The 20,540-nt window shown below is 35.9% G+C and overlaps 1 pseudogene; it reads left to right on the forward strand.

The window, feature by feature from the left end:
• LOC107030143 overlaps positions 1–20,151 on the forward strand; it is a 32,712-nt pseudogene extending 12,561 nt beyond the window's left edge.
• The last annotated feature ends 389 nt before the right edge of the window (positions 20,152–20,540 follow it).

Raw genomic sequence — 20,540 nt, forward strand, 5'->3', positions numbered from 1 at the left:
TTTCCCAAGCTGAAGAAAGGATTCCTTATGTTCTAAGGATTTCGTATGTCAAGTTTATATTCAATGTATTGTAATAGCTTAAAAATTAAGTTATGATGTTAAAGGGTTATGTCCCTAATATATCATATGATGTTTACTCTAAGATTGCAAAGGAGACTTAGAGTCTCTATATGTATTATGACTTATATTTTTTATATATATATGAAGTGATGTTTCTAGCATAAGATGTGTTATGAAAATTTTTGAATTTTCCGCTAAATTTACTATGAAAAAGTGATGAATGATAACTATGGGCTTGTATAAGACCTCCGAGAAGTCAAGTACTCCATGTTACTTCTTGGGGCTGCTCTCCGAATGTGACAAACGTGACATCAAGCATGAGGTTATAAAAGTTTTTTTAGGTTCTAAAAGTCTCATATTGCCACGTCTAGTAGAGTATCATATCATTGGTGGTGAGTCGCCACACATCATATGATGCGGGAGTCCATTGGCTTATAGAGTTTGCCTTTGTAATCATTCTCATGTTGTGCCATATAACTTAACTCTATAAGATCTCTCTCTGTCTATTTTTTCTTGTTCGGTGGTCTTTTAGATTTTATTGCTTCGATGAGATGGTATCTCTATTCTAGAGAGGTGAGTTTTTATGCTTATTTTGATATATGGCTTGATGAGTATGTGTAAAGGTAAATTCTGGCATGCATTGTTGATGTAAAGCCATTTATGGCTATATGTGAGATTTTTGTGAAATGAGATGATATATGAAGATTTATTCTATAATATAGTTAAAAGCATGCTAGTAGTTATTATTTTTAAAATAAGTTTCTTTTTGGAATGTTATGTTGCTATACGGTTTTGCATAATGATAGTCTTCTGATATGTTTTAGACTTTAAATGCTTTATGAATGTGTAAAATGATAGAGATGCATGTTACCTATATAGTTATGTTTAATAGTTCAACTGTTTCCTTATTATGTGTATAAATTCTTCATGGTTTCTTTGTATGGATTGGAGTCTTTTGTGTAGGCTTGATCCTAGGAGTGAAGATAGTGTGCTTACCTTGTAGGATGATGATGTGGGTCGGAATGACCTAGAAGTTACCTTACTCTAGTATTAAAAGAAAAGAAAGAGGCCTTATGGCTAAGTCTCCTTTATTGCTTCCCCTAATGTTGTATGACCTTGGTGTCTATGGTATAGTTGAGACCTTATGTTGTTAGGTAGTATGACCTTACTTGTGTTTTATGAATTTCCTTTTGGGTGTTAGGCATAGAGGGACGGTTATGATTGAGTTAGTGGCACCTTGATGTGATATTAGGAGTGAGAACCCTCAATGATGTTAACCCTTCTTGTGTGAAGAACATATGGGTTAGTTTTGACTTGCCTTGAGCTTGATGTTCAAGGGCATGATGTGATTAGGATTACCTCAAGTGGGGAATAAGGTGCCTAGATGGTAATAGTTCGAATGTACTTGATGTCCCTAAATTGAGTTCTTTTGAACTTTTTTAGGTTGGAAATCACTTTTAAGTGATGATAATGAAGGTTGATAAACTACGATCCTCTTGAGGTTGGGTTAAGTTGCTCTTAATTGGGCTTACCCTAAGTGGGAGATGGTGATGGATTAGTAAGCTAGAACAAAATTTCTACGTTGTCCTTTTATTCTTACTAGATCTTTTATCTAATGAATTCATAGTAAGTTTGTTCACGATAGGAGCTTGGCATAAAGTATGAATTGCATGACATTCATATGTTTGATATGTCTTGATTGACACTATCTTAAAAGTATTTTGAAGATTCTAAATTACTTGAAAAGGATATTTTTATTAAATACATGTTTTCTCATGTTGATTGGGAATCTTAACATGCTAGTTGTGTATTTGACATCATGAGATAAGATAAGAAACATAGTTGTAGTCAATTTTGAGGTGTAAGGTCTATCCTTATAATGAGAAATTGAGCCCCTTTAAAATGTCAAATGTTGATCATCTTGAAAATTGTGTTGCTTTTATGTTTTGGAAAGCATGATTGTAGGTTGACTCTTGATAAGTGGAAGCATGTTTAGATTATGTACTTGTGTGTGACATAAATTGTGTGACATGTAAGTATGTGAGGAGAACGACATTTCTCCCTAAACATAATAAGCAAGGTAAGGTTGAGTATGACTTTCATGGTATTATGACTAAATGATAAGAAACCTAGTTGATTTACTTGACTCAACTTTATGTGCATTGAAGTATGAGTGGTTAATTTCTTCTTGCGTGATGTTGTACTTTCTTATGTATGAAAAAGGATTGTTTCATAATGAGATCCTAAAAAATGAAATGTATAAGACAATGTTATCTTTAGTAAAAGGATGTTCCTCCTATGAACATGACAAAAACCTATGTTGGTGATGCATTTTGAAAGTGAGTAAATAAAAGGTTTTGCTTGCCTATGTTGCATTGAGTGATAAATGGCATGACATTGTGTTCCTTGTAAGTTTGGTTCATAGGCTTCTATGTGATTATGTTTTGAATGTGTTAAGCTTCTCTATGGTTCATTGAGTCAAAGTTCCAAGTGTCATTCGAGGACAAATGTTCCCAAGTGGGGGTTATTGTATGACCCCGAAAATGAATTAAGGTTCATAGAGCCTCACATGTTTATAAAAAGGTTTTAAAATGTGTTCATCAAGTTTTTTATGGTATGTATACTTTATTTGAGGTGATTTGGAAGTCAAACATATAGGGACGACCAAGACGTTCCACGACTAGTCACCAAAGGGACTGAAGTATTGTTATGTGCTTATGTGTGTGTCATGGACTCATGAAGTCCTTATATGATTTATAATGATGTTTATTGGCAGTTTGTAAGTTTCATGAAGTTTGGAGGTCAAATGTTCAAGAACATCCAAGAGGTTCAAAAGTTAGCCTTTTAGACGTGCTAGTGTGTCCTAGTATGTTGGTCTCTTTTCATGTGTTTTTAGGAGTTGAAAGTCAGTGTAGTTTACCCTAGTACCTTAATAAACATGTTAAGGGTCAAAAGGTCCGGGTACGACTCCCCAGAGACCACCCGGAGGGCCCCAAGGGAGGACCCAAACATTGGACAAGAGGCTGCCCAGGGCAGCGAGCAAGCAAAGATTTGGACTTGCCCTGTGCGACGCGCTCCTAGCACGTTCCTCACTGTGCCAAAAATTATTTGGGGCAGAATTGGGTGGCTATCCCGCGACACGCAGCCCACTCCCAGATCATGTTGCATCATTTTAAAGTCAATTTGATATGTCTAAAAGTCCTAATAAGAATGGGGGTGTTTTGTTAACTTAAAGGGACGGTTATAAACTGATTTTATGACTTTTAACCCCTTTTACAAGCAAAACCCCTACACCCAAAAAGAAAATCAAAAATCCCAAATCTTTATTCTTCTCCAAATTCTCTCAAACCTCCATTGGAGGGAAAACTCAAGTTCAAGCTCTAGGGTGGATTTTCATGGTTTCTTCCCAAATTTCTCATGGGTATTCAATAAATAAGGAATGGTAATCCTTCATCATTACTAATCCATTTATCTAAGGAGTCCATCAAGGATTTCCAAATATGATTCAAAGAGAAAAATTCCCAATTTCATATCTAGCCATGGGTTCTTTCTCAAATTGATTTCAAAAGCATGTTTATGATTAATTGATGATTATATACTGTTTCTAATATGAATTTCAATCCATTTTCATGATGAACCAATGATCCTCCTAAACCCTCTAATTGGCTTATAATGTGGATCTTGTGATCTTGACTCTATGATTATTGAATAATGTTTCAATTATGTTGACTTGCCTATTACTATTGTTAATCATGTGAATTGAATATGAACTGTTGAATGAGCAATTAATGCTGACCAAGATGTAGGGATTGGGTAAATTAATCTATATTTCTCTACTTTTATAGACTAGATGAAGTATTGTACTTAATGTGATCTTGAAAACTATGATGTTTGAAGTATGTTTCGTTTATGAAATTGTACCTTTAGCTAATGTTTTACACATGAATTGATGTTAAATTATTGGAATTGATCAATGATGATCAAAACTTTGAGGAATTGTAACTTAGCTCAATTATATCTACTCTTCTTATAGAACTAATAGTAGATGTAGCCTTGTATGGCTTTGTGTGGTATGGTCCACTTATGGTGGAGGTGTTTAGTTTATTTTTGTTCTATTATGTGTTGTTTACATAACGTTGAAGGCAATTGTATCCTGAAAGTGTGGTTATGATGATCACACAATGTGAAGTATTATGCCTTGTCTCCAATTGTTTTTTATGATCTAGGTTATATTGATGATGCTTCCTCTACATTCAAACGACTATGTTAGGGCTAGGTGTGATCTACATGTTCATGTTTGAATAGTCAAGTGTAGTATAATCCCTACCTATGTACCCCTATATGAATATGTTGTCTTGAGAATGACTAGGAGTCGTAGATGTAAATGATGAATATGTCTTACCTCCTATGCTTTGATGGTTAGTGTGTGGTATATAGTTCCTATTACTCGATATATGAATTGTCTACGGTTTAAGGAACTTAAATGTGTATTGTGATATTTGTAAGGTGGCTGCCTTAATGTTAGGATTGTGTCCATTAATTGATTATGTGGTCCAACGTACATACTCACACCTCATGCATGCTTATCAAGTAGTATATGTTCATGGTGTCTATTGACAGGATAATTATCCTATGCACTAATGTCTACTACTATATATGTACAGTATATGTTATGAAGTATTATATGTATCCTTTAACTAGGATGAATTGATAGGTGAACTAGTATGGGTAAGGGTATGGGACCTTGTCTATGCATTGCACATGTGTGCCTTGATAGGATAGTTCCTTGGTTTGGTTTTGTATGTATATGAATATGAATGCATGGTTATGTTATGAATATGTATAATTTCTTCAAGTGTTTAAATGAAGGATTGTTCATATAGTTATAAATATACACTTATGCATTAATATATGGACATGTGTGGCTTTAATGTGTTATGTGAAAGGATTTCTAACATATATGAACACACACACATGTATAATAATCTAGTCAATGGATTAGGCTTGAAAGGTGTTCTCAAGTGTACCGTAAACTAGATTGGTTCTTGAATATGCTATGTCCATGTGAAAGGGTTTCCTACATGACTTAGGTTGATGAACTCTCATCTACGACCTATGAGCTAAGTATATGAGGAGTAAATCTCCTAAAGCCTATATTTTATAAAGTAATGTAATAATGTTTTTCAATAAAGGGAACTTAGCTTAGCACTAAGTGAACTTGTAGATTAGGGGGGTGGAACCTTCCAAAGAAGTGAAGGTAGGGTTCACCATAGTCCTCACGGGGTGGATAGCCTCATAACCTAACAAGGGCATAGAGTGACATTTCCAAGACAGCCCCTAAGCTCCATAAACTATGCTTTCCACATAGGATCTAGCAAGTGATATCATTTAGTATGCTAGCATGTGTTAATATTCTACTTTGGCTAAGTGGAGCACCTTCCTTTGGTGTAAGGCTCTACAAAACCAAATTCAATGTTCAGAACCCATGGTCTTAGTGTCGGTTAAGGTTATAGTTTCCCTAAAGTTAAATTGAAAATGGAAGTAAAGTAATGGATCCTAAGTAGGATAACCTAGGGGAAGTTCCTTGGTGTAGAAGGGGATATAGGACTTCACCTATATTGCACAAGTATCTCTTGAAAGGGAGTTCTAGGAAGGCGTTCTAATGTATATGATTATGTTTATGTTCCTTATGCATGACATTATAGTGTTGTCTACTTGTTGTGATGATATGCATGGTAGGAGTCCTAATGAATCTATGTGATGTGGTATTACCTTATATGCATAATATAGGTCTTACTGACTATATGATGAAGTCTTACTTGACATGAAGGATGTTGTCTATGCTTGTCTTGTTGATGTATGAAATGCATGTTATGGTTTGTATTCTCCTGTTAAGGTTTACTTAGTATATGTGAGGTTATGGGACTCCACATGTACATTTCACAAGTAGACTTAGGAAGGGATTATGAGTAGGGTCCTATGTGGTCCCTATGAGGTGAAGTCCAAGTATTTTAATATGATTGTTACCTTGCTATGATTATGTTTGAAGTCTTGACTTGTATATGGTCTTGTGATGAGTCCTTCTATGTGCTCCCTAAAGTATGTTGGATCAAATGTTATTTTGGTATCTTATTATATGAAATACTTCTATGAATAAATGTGTTGGGTTAATGAAGGTTGTATGCATAATTCCCTAGTGGCCTTAAAGTGATGGTTGAGTGTGGATAGCGTTATTGGACATTGTATGTACATTGCACTAAGCATCACTAGAGGGTTACTTGGGAAGATAAGGAGTTAAAGTAAAAGGAAAAACTTCACTATAAAATGAAATAAGTTCACTGTAATTGTAAATATTCTTACTGTGAAGTGGTGACTTGTATGCCTTATATGCAATGTGGGGTTTTATATGATGTGTGACCTTTGAATATGCCTAAATGAAGTATATGAATTGTATAATTCTTATTATATAAATGTTTTATGAGATTTTTACAAAAAGGCATGATGCATGGTTTTCAAAGTAAAATATTTTAAATGCATGGTTGCCATACATAGTGCATTCTTGTACTACACCATTATTATATACATTTTTACACATAGTGTAGGTTATGGATGCTTAAAGGATGTCTCTAAGGTGATGAACTTGATAGATGTTTTCCAAGCTCAAAAAAGATTCCTTATATTCCAAGGATTTCCTCTGTAAAGTTTATATTCAATGTATTGTAATAGCTTAAATATTATGTTATGATGTTAAAAGGTAGTGTCCCTAATATATCCTATGATGTTGAGTCTAAGATGGCAAAGGATACTTAGAGTATAAATATGTATTATGACTTATATTTATATATATATATATATATATATATATATATATATAGCTATGAATGATAACAATGAGCTTTTATAAGACCTTCGAGAGGTCAAGTACGCCATGTTACTTCTAGGGGATGCTCTCCGGATGTTAGAAGAGCACATACCAGAAAGGGACATAAAATCTTATGCAAGTATGACTTTTGACAGTGTTTTGATTTTTGTACGACATGGACATCCGCATGTTATTGACTAGACCTTGATTAATGTCGCCGTATGCGAAATCGTCTAACAACTGCTAGCCACAAACAATGCGGGTAGACATGTCCAACGTGGGCTAACTAAAGTGTGTTGGAAATAGGCAATGAGGCTAGTCCACATATGATGTCCGCAGATTAATGTATGCAGGATACACAGGATGCGGGCACGCCACGTCCGACAACGACATATTGATGTGTACAGGGTATGGATGATGGTGGTAGGCCACATCTGATGATAATTGGATAATGTATGAAGGGCACGGACAATAATTGCAACCCACATCAAAAGTTGACTGACCGTTGTTTGCATGCAAAAGGCGATGCGGGCAGGCATGTTTACGGTTCGTATGATATTGAAACATCTTTTATTTGTAAAGATATGTAATATATCATAACATTCACATGTTAAGAAGTATTTTCAAGCATTTTCATATATTTTAAACTTTTATTCATTTTTTAAAATGGATTTTTACGATTGTTTATATTTTTTACGTTAAATATTAAAAATTAAAAATTAGAAAATTTTTTAATTGAAGGTTACTATATTTACTTCTTAATTTTTTGCATTACTTTTATAGTTATTTCATATTTTCCTATCTTTTATTGACTAATTACCATTTTCAAGATTTACCGAAGAAAAACTATAAATAAAAAATTGTTGAAATTACTGAATTTCATATTACTATATTTATTTGAAAATTTTTGGAATTATTTTTATAATTCATTTTATTTTTTCCTATTCTTTATTAATGAATTGCCCATTTTTGGGATTTATCGTAAAAATAAGAATTAAAAAAAATGAGGAATTAAGGTTACGTTATTTATTTATGAATTTTTGGTGTTAGTTTTAAATTTTTTTTTATATTTTTCCTATTTTTTATTCATTAATTACTCATTTTCATATTTATTGAACAAAAATAAAAATTAAAAAATTGTTGAAATTGTTGAATTTTTTTAAAGGTTACTATATTTATTTGTGAATTTTTGGCGTTAATTTACACTTTTTAAATATTTTTTCTATTCTTTTTCATTAATTAATCATTCTCCATATTTACCGAGCAAAAAAAAAAATATTTTAAATTATTCAGAGATATTTTTTTAAAAATTGAAGATAATATGTGTTTGTACATTAGGGCTTGCATATTTGGGTTCATTATGAATCTCTGGAAAATCCAATGTCTACTCCTCTATGTCTGAATCCGTGTTACGGAATCAAGAGATCCAATTGGCGACACATCAAATGTGGCATGTGGGCGTCGGGAAAGCGACGCCCGCCAACTGCAAGCATCATCAAAAAAGGTCTGTACGCATCGGATGTGGCATGTGTGCATCTGGAAAGTGTCACAACTGGGTTTACCCCTAGACGTAACCGGCAACATCGTTCTTTTGAAGGACTAAGACTAGCCTCTTAGTTACATGTCATTACATTCATAGGTTGAAAAAAATGTGGAAAAATTTAAAACTTTCATTATCCTTACTTGGAGGTTTACATAGACCTCTACATACACATAATATATATTCATATCGAGTATACATGGACCCTTCATATAGGAACTATCAAGAATTTGAACCGGAACTTCCTCACAAGAGAGATTATCTTTGGCACCTAGACCCTCAATAGGATGAATACACTAGGGATCACCGATACACTTTCTCAACATAGAAACATGGAAAACCGGATGAACCAAAGCCAATTAACAAGGAAGTTTCAATTCATAGGCAACCTTACCAACCGTTTGAAAGATTTCATAGGGACCCACACAACGAGGACTTGATTTACCTTTCTTGCCAAATCTAACCACCCCTTTTATTGGTGAAATTTTTAAATACACCTTATCACCTTCTTCAAACTCCAAATCCCTTCTCCTATGATCAGCATAAGACTTTTGCCGACTATAGGCCATTTGCAACCGGTCCCTTATGATATGGACCTTTTTCAAAGTCTTATAAATCAACTCGGAACCAAGAAGCGATTACTCACCCGCTTCAAACCATCCAATAGGATACCTACACCTCCTACCATACAAGGATTCATAGGGAGCCATGGAAATGGATGGATGAAAACAATTGTTGTAGGCAAACTCCAACAAAGGTATGTGTTTATCTCAAATCCCTTTAAAATCCATGATGCACTCCCTAAGCCTATCTTCAAGGGTTTGTATCGTACTCTCCGCTTGACGATCCGTTTGGGTATGAAAATTGGTGCTTAACTTCACCATAGTACCTAACCCTTTTTGGAACGACCTCTAAAATCTAGTTGTGAATTGTGTGCCCCGATCCGATATGATCGATAACGGAATGCCATGGCAGCACACAATCTCATCTACGAAGATTCTTGCATAATCCTCTGCCGAATATGAAGACTTGACGGGAATAAAGTGATTGGACTAAGTCAATCTATCCACAACCACCCATTTGGAATCATAGGACTTTTGGGTCCGAGGTAAACCTACTACAAAGTCCATATTGATGTCTTCCCACTCCCAAGTTGGAATTTCGATCTTTTGTAGTAAGCCAGCCGACTTTAGGTGTTCGGCCTTTACTTGATGGCAATTTTGACACTTAGCGACAAACTCCGCTTTGTCCCTTTTTAGACATTCCCATCAATATATCTCCCTTAGATCATGGTACATCTTTGTCGACCCTGGATGAGTTGAGTAGCGGGACCCATGTGCTACTTCTAGGATTCGATCCCTCAACCCATCTACATCTGGAACACATAATCTCCCTTGGTACCTTACCACACCATCACCCCCTAAGGAGAATGATTCATTCAACTTGTCGAGAAACGATTATTTTAACTCCATTAAGGTTAAATCAAGGTGTTGTTTGGACTTCACCTCAGCCACCAAAGATGACTCGGAGTTATGATTAACTATGGCACCCCCATCAGGAGAACTCTCAAACCTCACCCCTAACCTATCCAACCTATGTACCTCTCTTGCTACTTCCTTTTTGGCTTCGTCAAGATGAAATACACTACCCATAGTCATTCGACTTAGGGCATCCGTGACTACATTAGCCCTGCCTAGGTGATAAAGGACATTCATCATAATCTTTAAACAACTCAAGCCACTTTCTTTGTATGAGATTCAACTCCTTTTGGGAAAACACATATTGCAGACTCTTATGATCGGTAAAAACATCAACATGAACCCCATACAAGTAATGCCTCCAAATTTTCAAAGCAAAGACCACGGCTGCTAATTCAAGGTCATGAGTGGGGTAGTTTCTCTCAGGTACCTTTAGTTGCCTATAGGCATAAGCTATCACCTTTCCATGTTGCATAAGAACACACCCCAAACCCACTCGGGATACGTCACAATACACCACAAAACATTTTTTAACCTCCCGTAAAGTCAACACTGGAGAGAAAGTTAGCCTATCTTTCAATAATTGGAAGCTCTTCTCACATGCCTCCGACCACTCAAACTTTTTACTCTTTTGGGTCAATTTGTCAAAGGAGTGATGCAGTGGACGCGAACTCATCAACGAACCTCCGATAGTAACCCTCTAAACCAAAGAAACTCCTAATATCTGTCGGAGTCAATGGTCTATGCTAGTTTTTCACCGCTTTCATTTTCCATGGGTCTACCTCAACTCCCTCACTAGCGATGATGTTCCCAAGAAAAGTCACCGACCTCAATTAAAACTAACACTTACCATATTTGGAATACAATTGATGTTCTTTAAGGGTTTGCAACACTACCCTTAAATGACACATATGATCATCCTCATTCTTCGAATATACCAAGATACCATCAATAAACACAATGACAAATGAATCTAGGTAATTTTGAAACACACTATTCATTAGGTCCATAAACGCCGCCGGAGCATTAGTGAGACCAAAAGACATTACCAACAACTCATTATGCCCATACCTAGTCAAAAAGACCGTCTTTGGGACATCCTCACCTCTCACCCTAAGTTGGTGATACACCGATCTAAAATCTATCTTTGAAAAGTAACTCGCCCCTTGGAGTTAATCAAACAAATCATCAATCCGAGGAAGAGGATACTTATTCTTAATAGTAACTTTGTTGACTTTATGGTAGTCTATTGACATTCTAAAATACCCATCTTTCCTTTTGTCAAATAACACCGGAGTACCCCATGGAGATATACTAGGCCTTATTAAACCCTTATCTAGTAAATCCTTGAGCTGAGCCTTCAACTCTTTCAATTCAGCTGGAGCCATCCGATATGGAGGGATTGAAATGGGATTTGTTTCATGTAGCAGATCGATACCAAAATCAATTTCTCGTTCGGGAGGAATACCGGGAAGGTCATTGACAAAAACCTCCGAAAATTCACACACTAAGTGGACAAACTCAATAGGAGGAATTTCGGAATCCAAATCTTTGACTTTTACTATGTGATAAAGACAACCCTTTGAGATCATTTTACATTCTTTTAGACAAGATATCATGCGAACTCTAGGAATAGAATTCCCACCCTTCCACTCAACAACGGGTTCATTTGGGAAATTAAACCTCACATCTCTTGTCCTACAATCAATAGTAGCAAAACTATCATGTGGCCAATCCATACCCAAAATGACATTAAAATCAAGCATATCTAGTTCAACTAGATCTACATTAGAAACTCTATTGGGCAATGAAATAGGACAATTTCAAAAGACTCTTTTAGTAACAACCGACTATCCCACCGGAGAAGACAGTAGAATAGGCTCATGCAAAATATCGGGTAAAATTTTAAACCTTTTAGCTATTAGGGGTGTAACAAATGAGAAAGTAGCGCTTGGATAAAGTAAGGCATATACATCAAGAGAGAAAACTTTTAACAAACCGGTCACCACATCGGGAGAGGTGTCTTGCTCACCCCTAGAGCGAAGAGCATAGAAGCGATTTTTCTTTGGAGCATCACTAGAACCACTTGCTTAAGCTTCACAACTACCCTTTTCTTGACTCTTTAAGTTTGGACAATCTCTCATATTGTGACCACTCTTGCCTAAACCCTAAACCCGCTTCTTATATTTAGGCTTGTCTTGTATCTCAAGCTTATTCTTTTAAAAACCTCCATAAAATGAGCTTGCCCTCTTAGCATCTCTACTTTTTCGCTTAGCTCGTTTCTCCTCAACCCTTCTTGTATAAAACATAAGAGGGGAAATGTTCATGTTGCCATGTAGCATCATCGATTGGCACTCCTCTTATATGCCTCCGACACCCCCATCAAAAACGACGCATTTGGTCTCTAGGATCAGAGACAAAAAAAAGGAGCATATTTGAACAACTTAATGAATTCCAAAGAGTACTTATGGACACTCTTCCTCCTTGATGAAGATTGATGAACTCCATTTCTATCTCCTCCCTCATGTCTCTAGGGAAGAACTGATCTAGAAAAGCTGTCTTAAAGATCTCCAAAGTTACCGGACCACTCCTCAACGGCCTATTATCCCTCCATTGCACATACCAAGTTTGAGCCACATCCTTGAGTGGATATGAGGCCAACTTGGCCTTCTCACTTGACGACACCCCCATAGAATATAGTACCTTGTAGACCTCATCGAGGAATTCTTGGGGGTTTTCATCAACCTTAGACCCATAGAAAATAGGAGGGTTCATCCGAGTGAAGTCCCTTAGATGGGAAGCCATTGTAGTGACTTATTGATTAGGACGGGGAGCAACATCCCGATTAGAGTGAGCCGTCATAGCTTGGGCTTCAACCGTCGCGGCTTGTGCTTGACTAGTAATGGCTTGAGCCATTTGAGAAAGAATATCCCTCATCTACGCCTCCCTCATAGGTGGAGGGTTAACCGAGGCTTGATCTATATTAGAATTTTCCTCAAGTGGAGGTACTTGGTCATCATGGGGAGGATCTCCCGCATTAGCAACTTCCCCCTCATGTCTTTGAGCCACATTCCTTTGAGTGTTCATGATTCCTCTAAGCACAACAATAGGATTAGATGCAAAAGCACACCATGATTAAACTCTATTAGCAAGATATAAGATTTCCAAGAAAGAGAGAGATTCATAAGCCTCATACAGGTTCCTACTCATAAGTGTGGCACGCTTCATAATTATAAATACAAATCTACATAGACGTGGTTGAGAGAGAGACATAACTCAACAATATTCAACCTCATGATAAAAAATACAAGGTTTGTCGCATCCAGGTTTACCCCCTAGACATAATCAGCGTCGTCATCCTTTTGATGGACTAAGACTATCCTCTTAGTTTCATGTCATTACATTCATAGGTTTAAAAAATGAGGAAAAATTTAATACATTCATTATCACTACTTGTAGGTTTACATAGACCTCTACATACACATAATATATACTCATATTGAGTATTCAATAGACCCTTCGTATCAGAAGGTTAAATAGCCTTCTACTTTTATTGCCCATACATATATAAGAATATAGAAATAGTCTCAATGATTGTCTCATCTCATACCATCTAAACGGAAATCACAATTTTGGTATAGCCCTTACATCAATTCAACAGGACCATGTATAGTTCATACTAAAGTACAATATTCCTATAACAAGGAAAGAAATGATAGAGTCAATAAGCTCTTAACAAAATCCAAAGCTAGAAGATGGCATTGCCCTCGAAAGTTGAGGACCTACCCCACTTGGATGAAAGGAAGAATCCAAGCCTTCAATAATGTCGCCTCCCAAAACTCCTCAACGATCGGAACCTAAAATGTTTATGAAGAAGGGAAGAAAATGGGATTAGTACTCCAAATGTACTGAGTATGAGATCTGATGCACATGCGAAGCAAAACATGCTAAAACGGACATTTTATCAAAGCATGCCCAATTATCCCTTTAGGGGCCTAATGCAAAGTCAAGAAAGTCATAACAACCAACCAAACATGTTTACTATCTCAACAAGTAATACTTATCCAAACATACTTGAAACCATGATTTACTACATTTTAACATCAAGGAATAATATCACAAGAATGAATAAGAATCAAACATATCATAATAAGCAAGAAAACTACTCACAAGTTCTTATCAAGTCAACAAGTGCAATGACCAATCAAATCCCTATAACCTTACTAAGTCATGTATCCTCAACAAGAAAACATGACAAATGTCCAACTTTACATATCACGACATTTAGGCTTGCATTCATCGTATATTATCATTATAGTCAAAGGCATATTCATAAATGAAATAATCAACATATAGTTTCAACAATATGCCATGGTCATCATATAAACATTATATAATATCGTAATATAAAACTTATAAGAACCTCCTCCTAAGACTCCTCTCAAGGCTAACTAGTGCAATGTCTAGGTAGATTCTCATACCCCTACCTAGACTAAGCTAGACCCCTTAGGTTATCAAAGTTAGGGTTCAAATCCTTTAATTAATTTTACCTTTTTGAGAACATCTTGCCCTAACTGACATAGACCACAGGAGCTAGTATGGAATGCGGTGTCATAAAACCCTACGGTGAAAGAAGGCGGACTACTTGCCAAGGTATTACGAAAACATGAAACATAGCAACTTCGTGGATCCACTAGCTAGTATTCCTATAGGGGCAACATAGTTCAAGAACTAGGAGATTTAGTTGGGACCCACTTTATGCGCCATGCATTATAGTCTCCAATCTCAAGAGTAATGTAGTGTTCCTACCTTTCCTATGTGGGAAATGACACTTCTCTATCTAGTTCACTCGGTGCTAAGCTACAGTCCCTTTTTGAAAAGTCTTTAAGACTTTAATTATCAATCATAACTTAATCTAGGCCATAGGGTCTACCCCTTGTAAAATCATCATCATCAATAGCTCAATAAGAATTGTATGTGTATAAGTCCTTTCATCACAATTCATATAAGTGAGGCTAACACTTTAGCATTTCATAACATATACCGCTCATTGATAGTTTCACCATCCTTATAGCACATACACCTTAATCAACCTCACAACATAGTCAAGACATTTCAATTCAACATCATACCACCCTATAATCCTAGTATAAGGCATACTTTAATGTAATATCATGGCTTAACAACAATTAATCACAATTGGAAGTAAAGATAGAGATTCTAAAACTTACAAAGTCTTCCTCATAGTCTATCATCATGGTCTTACCATCAACCCATAACTCAACCCAACTCGGAGAGTAACATCACCACACAATGATAACCAATAAGATATCAAGGCCAATTGCATCTCTATAACACAAGTCATCTTTAGATTACAACTTGAGACAAGGTGCATAGGCTAATTTCACATGATAATTCACAACCCTAAATCACATCTCAAGAACTAGCATGATAGGCCTATAACTCATTTTAATTTAATCATAGTAACACCATAGGGTAGTAATCTAATCAACAACCAACTCAACTAAATGATCACAATACAATATAGGTCAATATCACTACCTAGGGTTAGGGATAAAGAATCATACTCTTCAATTTAGACCAAACCATCAACAATTACCATAAACAAGATCAATTAAATGTTAATATACTCAATATAACCCTAATAAATCATTGATAACTAAATCCATAATTTCAATTTCGTAATTGAATGAAACCCATAAGAAACCTCAACTTTTTAAATCAATTTTGAAGGAACCCTTTAAGGAATGGATCTCAATGGTGAATAGAACCCATACCATAATGTTTCTCAACAATTTGATGAATAATCTACCCTTTTCAAGCCCCTAATTTACCTTCCAAGCTAAGCTTCTATGAAGTTTTCCAATTAGAGAGAGAAAGAAGAGAGAAAGAAGAGGTTTTATTTGAGAGTTGCATTTTAATTAATGAGGGTTGAGATTATTTATAGTACGACTTAATAAACTTAATTAGTCTCCCTTTAATCCCCAACTACCCTCTAAACCACTTAATTAATTAAATGAACTTAATTTAAAACATGCATGAATTTACAGACCCCATCGACGAGACCTTGATCAACGGACTGTTGGTCCACCGCCGGTCCATCCTGCACATTCATAAGTTTGGTCAGAGAATGGTGAAAGCGAGGCTTTTCTCCAATTTTTTAAGTGTGGGACGACGGTGGCATCGACGCCCCGTCAATCCATACACGGACCGTAGCCTGCACTTTCGCACTTCGTCGATGATTCCAGAAACTATGCAGGTGAAGGGACCTTCTCCATCAGCCTAAGTGTGGGATGACGGTGGCATCGATGCCCCGTCGATACACAGATGGGCTGTCGTCTACCCCGTATGTGCACACTACCAGGCTGTGCTACATCAAACTACAGGGGTCCTCTTCCAGGGCCCTTGGTTGGTCCTTGCGGAGTCGCACCCGGATGTTTTAACCATGGAACAACTCAAACACCCATTAGTTACATTTCGATTAACTTTCGCACAATTCCGACTCCTAAAACTTAGTCTAGTAAGCTAAGGCACACTATAATACCTTTTAACCAACTTCCTGGACATTTTTGTTTTTAAATCTCCTAAATGACCTATATTCATTAAAATGGACTAAGAAACAGTTTTTAGACTTTATGAAACCAATGTTAGACTTTACAATGAGTCTTTAATTTTTAAGATTTTACAGTAAGCGACATCGATGTCGACCAACGACAGTCAACATCGACCATAGCCTGTGAAAATCGAGCAAGCGACATCGACTAGGACAGGTAGCATAAGCCAAGGTCGCGCGCATCAATTGTTGTGTGTGTGCATCGACTAAACGACATCGGCCAATAGCAGGAAGCATCAGTCAATGTCTTCACGAATATGACCTTGTTTCTTCACATCTAATAAGCGTCGTCGAACATCGGCATGCAACATCATCCAAGCATTCACGCATAACCCGTGGCATGTTTGCATATACTTTGCGGTATCGATATTGGCAATAAGAGGAACCATTGGAAAAGTCTAGTCTGCTTAGGGCTAGCGACATTAACCAATGGAAGAAAACATCATCCAAGGCCTACATGCATCTGGCAAGTGATGTTGGAATATGGAACGCAACATCAGCCAAGGCCTGCAAGCATTGGTCGTTGTGTGTGTATCGGTTGGGAGAACACTGCATCAGCCAAGTTAGGCAGCATAAGCCAAGGCTTGTGCGCATTAGGCGATCAACGTTGGCCATCGACAGGCAGCATAAGAGGTGGCATGTGCGTATCGACATGGATACATCAGTGTGGTTGACAACAGGCAACCTTAGCTAAGGCCTCTCTTCTTCGGGCAAGAGAGATCGGCCAATGGCAAGTGGCATTGTCAAGGTGACATTGGTTCGTAGACTGCCTCATCGTCCGTGGAATGTTCAAATCGCTCAGCCAATATTAGGCAAGGGGCGAACCTCATTCGTCATGGCCTATACAAATCACTCAACGGTCGTTAGGCTTGGCTTTCGCGCATTGCCCTTGGCCTGAACACAACGACCAGCTGAAATCAATGTTGGCTACCCACATCATCCTTAGACTACACAGCTCATCCAATGTCGTCCATGGACTGCTCGCATCATCCGTGGTTTGTCAACATCGCTTAGCCATCGTCGGGTGTGCACTACCCGCATCTCCCATAGCATGCAAACGATGTTCACAAACATCGGGCATTTCGTTCCCTTATCACATTTTGATTGCATAACAGTTAGCCGACGTCGAGTGTGGCCTTCCTACATTGCCTTTTTCCTGCACAGAATGATTAGACAACGGCAGATTTGGCCTTCCCACATCATCTTTGGCCTGCACATAATGGCCAACTGACGTCACATGTGGGTTGCACCTTTCATTCATGGCCTGCACACATTGGTCATTCGATGTCGGACGTGGCCTGCGAGGATCATCCATAGATTGCATACATCTCTTAGTCGATGTCAGACATGGATTGTCTGTATCATCTATGTCATGCACAGAATGCTTAGCCATCATCGGGTGTGCCTACCCTCATCGTCCATGGCTTACACTTGTAAAATAAATGTTGTTGTATGAAGTGACATTAATCATGGTCTAGTTGACAACATGTGGATGTCCATGTCGTATAAAAATCAAAAGTATGTGAAATACCCTTTCTGCATAACAACATATTCATCTATTTTCTATCATCTATACTCAACCTTTCTGCCTCACATGGTTCATTTCTACCTATGTCATTACAATTACGGTTTATACGATATTGAAAAATCTTTTATTTGTACAAATATGTACTCTATTGTCAGTTTCACACGTGCAAAAGAATTTTCAAGTATTTTCATATTTTTTTTACTGATATTCATTTTTAAAAATTTAATTTTACAGTTCTTTTTTATACATTTTAATAATTAAAATATAATAAATTGTTGAATTTAAGGTTACTATATTTATTTGTGAATTTTCAGCGTTAGTTTTATAATTTTCTTCATATTTCCCTATTTGTTGTTAATTAATTGCCCATTATTGGGATTCACTGAACAAATATAAGAATTTAAAAATTGTTGAATTTAAGGTTATTTTATTTGTATGTGAATTTTGGGCACTAATTTTAATTTTTTTTATATTTCACCTATTTTTATTAATAAATTACCCATTTTTGTAATTTACCAAAAAAAATTAATTTTTTTTAAAAAATTTATGAATTTAAGGTTGTTATATTTATTTGTCAATTTTTGGTGTAAATTTTATACTTTTTCTATTTCTTGTATATTTTATCTATGAATTACCCATTTTCATGATTTAGCGAACAAAACAAATTAAAATAAGTTGTTGAAACTTTTAAATTGAAGGTTACTATATTTATTATTTTTTGCATTAATTTTTTATAATTTTTTCATCTTTCTCTTATTTTTTATTAATGAATTACCCATTTTCGGGATTTGTCGAACAAAAAAATTTTAAAAAAATTGTTGAAACTGATTGATTTAAGGTAATTAATTTTTGGTGTTAATTTTAATTTTTTTTAATTTTTACTATTTTTTTAATTGAATAATTACCCATTTTTTAGATTTACCCAAAAACAATTATAAATTAAAAAACCATTGTTAAAAATGTTGAATTTAAGGTAAATATATTATTTGCGAAATAGTTTGGTGAACCCTTATACTTGTATCAGTTTTTATTCTAACACTTTCTACTTACTCCTTTCTCATCTGGACCCTTAAACTCAATGAAACACTATTTAAAAGATCCCTCTGACCATTGACCAAGCTTATGTATCTTTAAGATGGTTGAGTTGGCGAAAGTGTCTGACTTCACGGACATTAAGGCAAGTAAATAACATTTTTATATTTAAAAAATAAAAATTATAAAAGAAATATTTTTTTTAAAAAATTCATAAAAAGTAATTTCTTCTTCCTTTCTCTTTTCTCTTCTGTAAATGAAGCATTCCGATGGCGGCCGCCCTAATTTTCTCTTCTTTTTCTCTACTACTGAACCATTTTCTCCACCCTAAAATCGCATTCTTCTCCACCAACACCAGAAAAAATCACCATTGTCCCCTTTATTGCTTTTCTTCTTCACTTTCTCACTTTGTTCTCTCACCATTTTCATATTTCTCTTTACTCTAAGGTTACTAAGAAGAAGATAAATGACACCCATCAACATTTAATTTAAGTCGCACAAGACTTATCTATACGGTAGGAATCTGAGAGTGATGAACAATCCGAGATTACACATCAATCTGAACCGACTCATTTCACCCATTCTACTCTTCTCGAGATCTTACCTCCAATTAAGCTAAATGGGTGAAATTGTTTGGTGATGATGCCTTGAATAAGATTGAATTGGGTCATGTGGAAAGTGTTGAAGAAGATAAGGATAAAGAGATGAGGAATAAAAGGAAATGGGCTAAGAAGAAAAAATCCGATTCTAATAGTGAAGAGGAAGGGAAGATGGATTATGGGGTTGTGAAGGAGTAACAGGAATTGGAGTGTTTAATTATACCCTTTTAATAAGCCTTCTAGTGCTGGTCAATTTGTTGATTGCTTGGTTGAAGCAATGAATGAGCTAAAACACAAGTCTGAGATCATTAAACAAAGATTCATAATAATAAAAATTTATAGTTCTTCCTTTGTTCACCTACAACATTAGATATACAAGCTAGAATTAGAACAAAAGTGATTGGAAGAGGATGCTTAGGTTGTTTTTTTTGTGGTAATTAGAGGATGAAAGAAAAATAGTGATGGTGTGCGGCGGAGATTAAGAAGGGTGAGGAAGAAAGTATATATGAGTTCACCACCAAAAATGCCGACGACTGCAGCGATGCCTTTCTCCAGTGATTTGGTCGTGAAACAGTCAAAATAGTGAGAGTTAGATATATAGAAGAAATAAATTAAAATGTTTTTATTTTACATTTTATTAATTAATTTTAGATAATATTTTTTTAAAATAGTTATGAATTAATTAGGATATGGCATTAATAATATATTTGACGTGGACATGACATGTCAATTATATAAAAGAGAGTGAGATATGCACATGGTAAGAAAAGATTAAAAGTCTCATTTTAATTGAGTCTAAGGGTCCAC

The sequence above is a fragment of the Solanum pennellii genome, chromosome 9 (assembly GCF_001406875.1).
Source record: "Solanum pennellii chromosome 9, SPENNV200".
NCBI classification, from domain to species: domain Eukaryota; kingdom Viridiplantae; phylum Streptophyta; class Magnoliopsida; order Solanales; family Solanaceae; genus Solanum; species Solanum pennellii.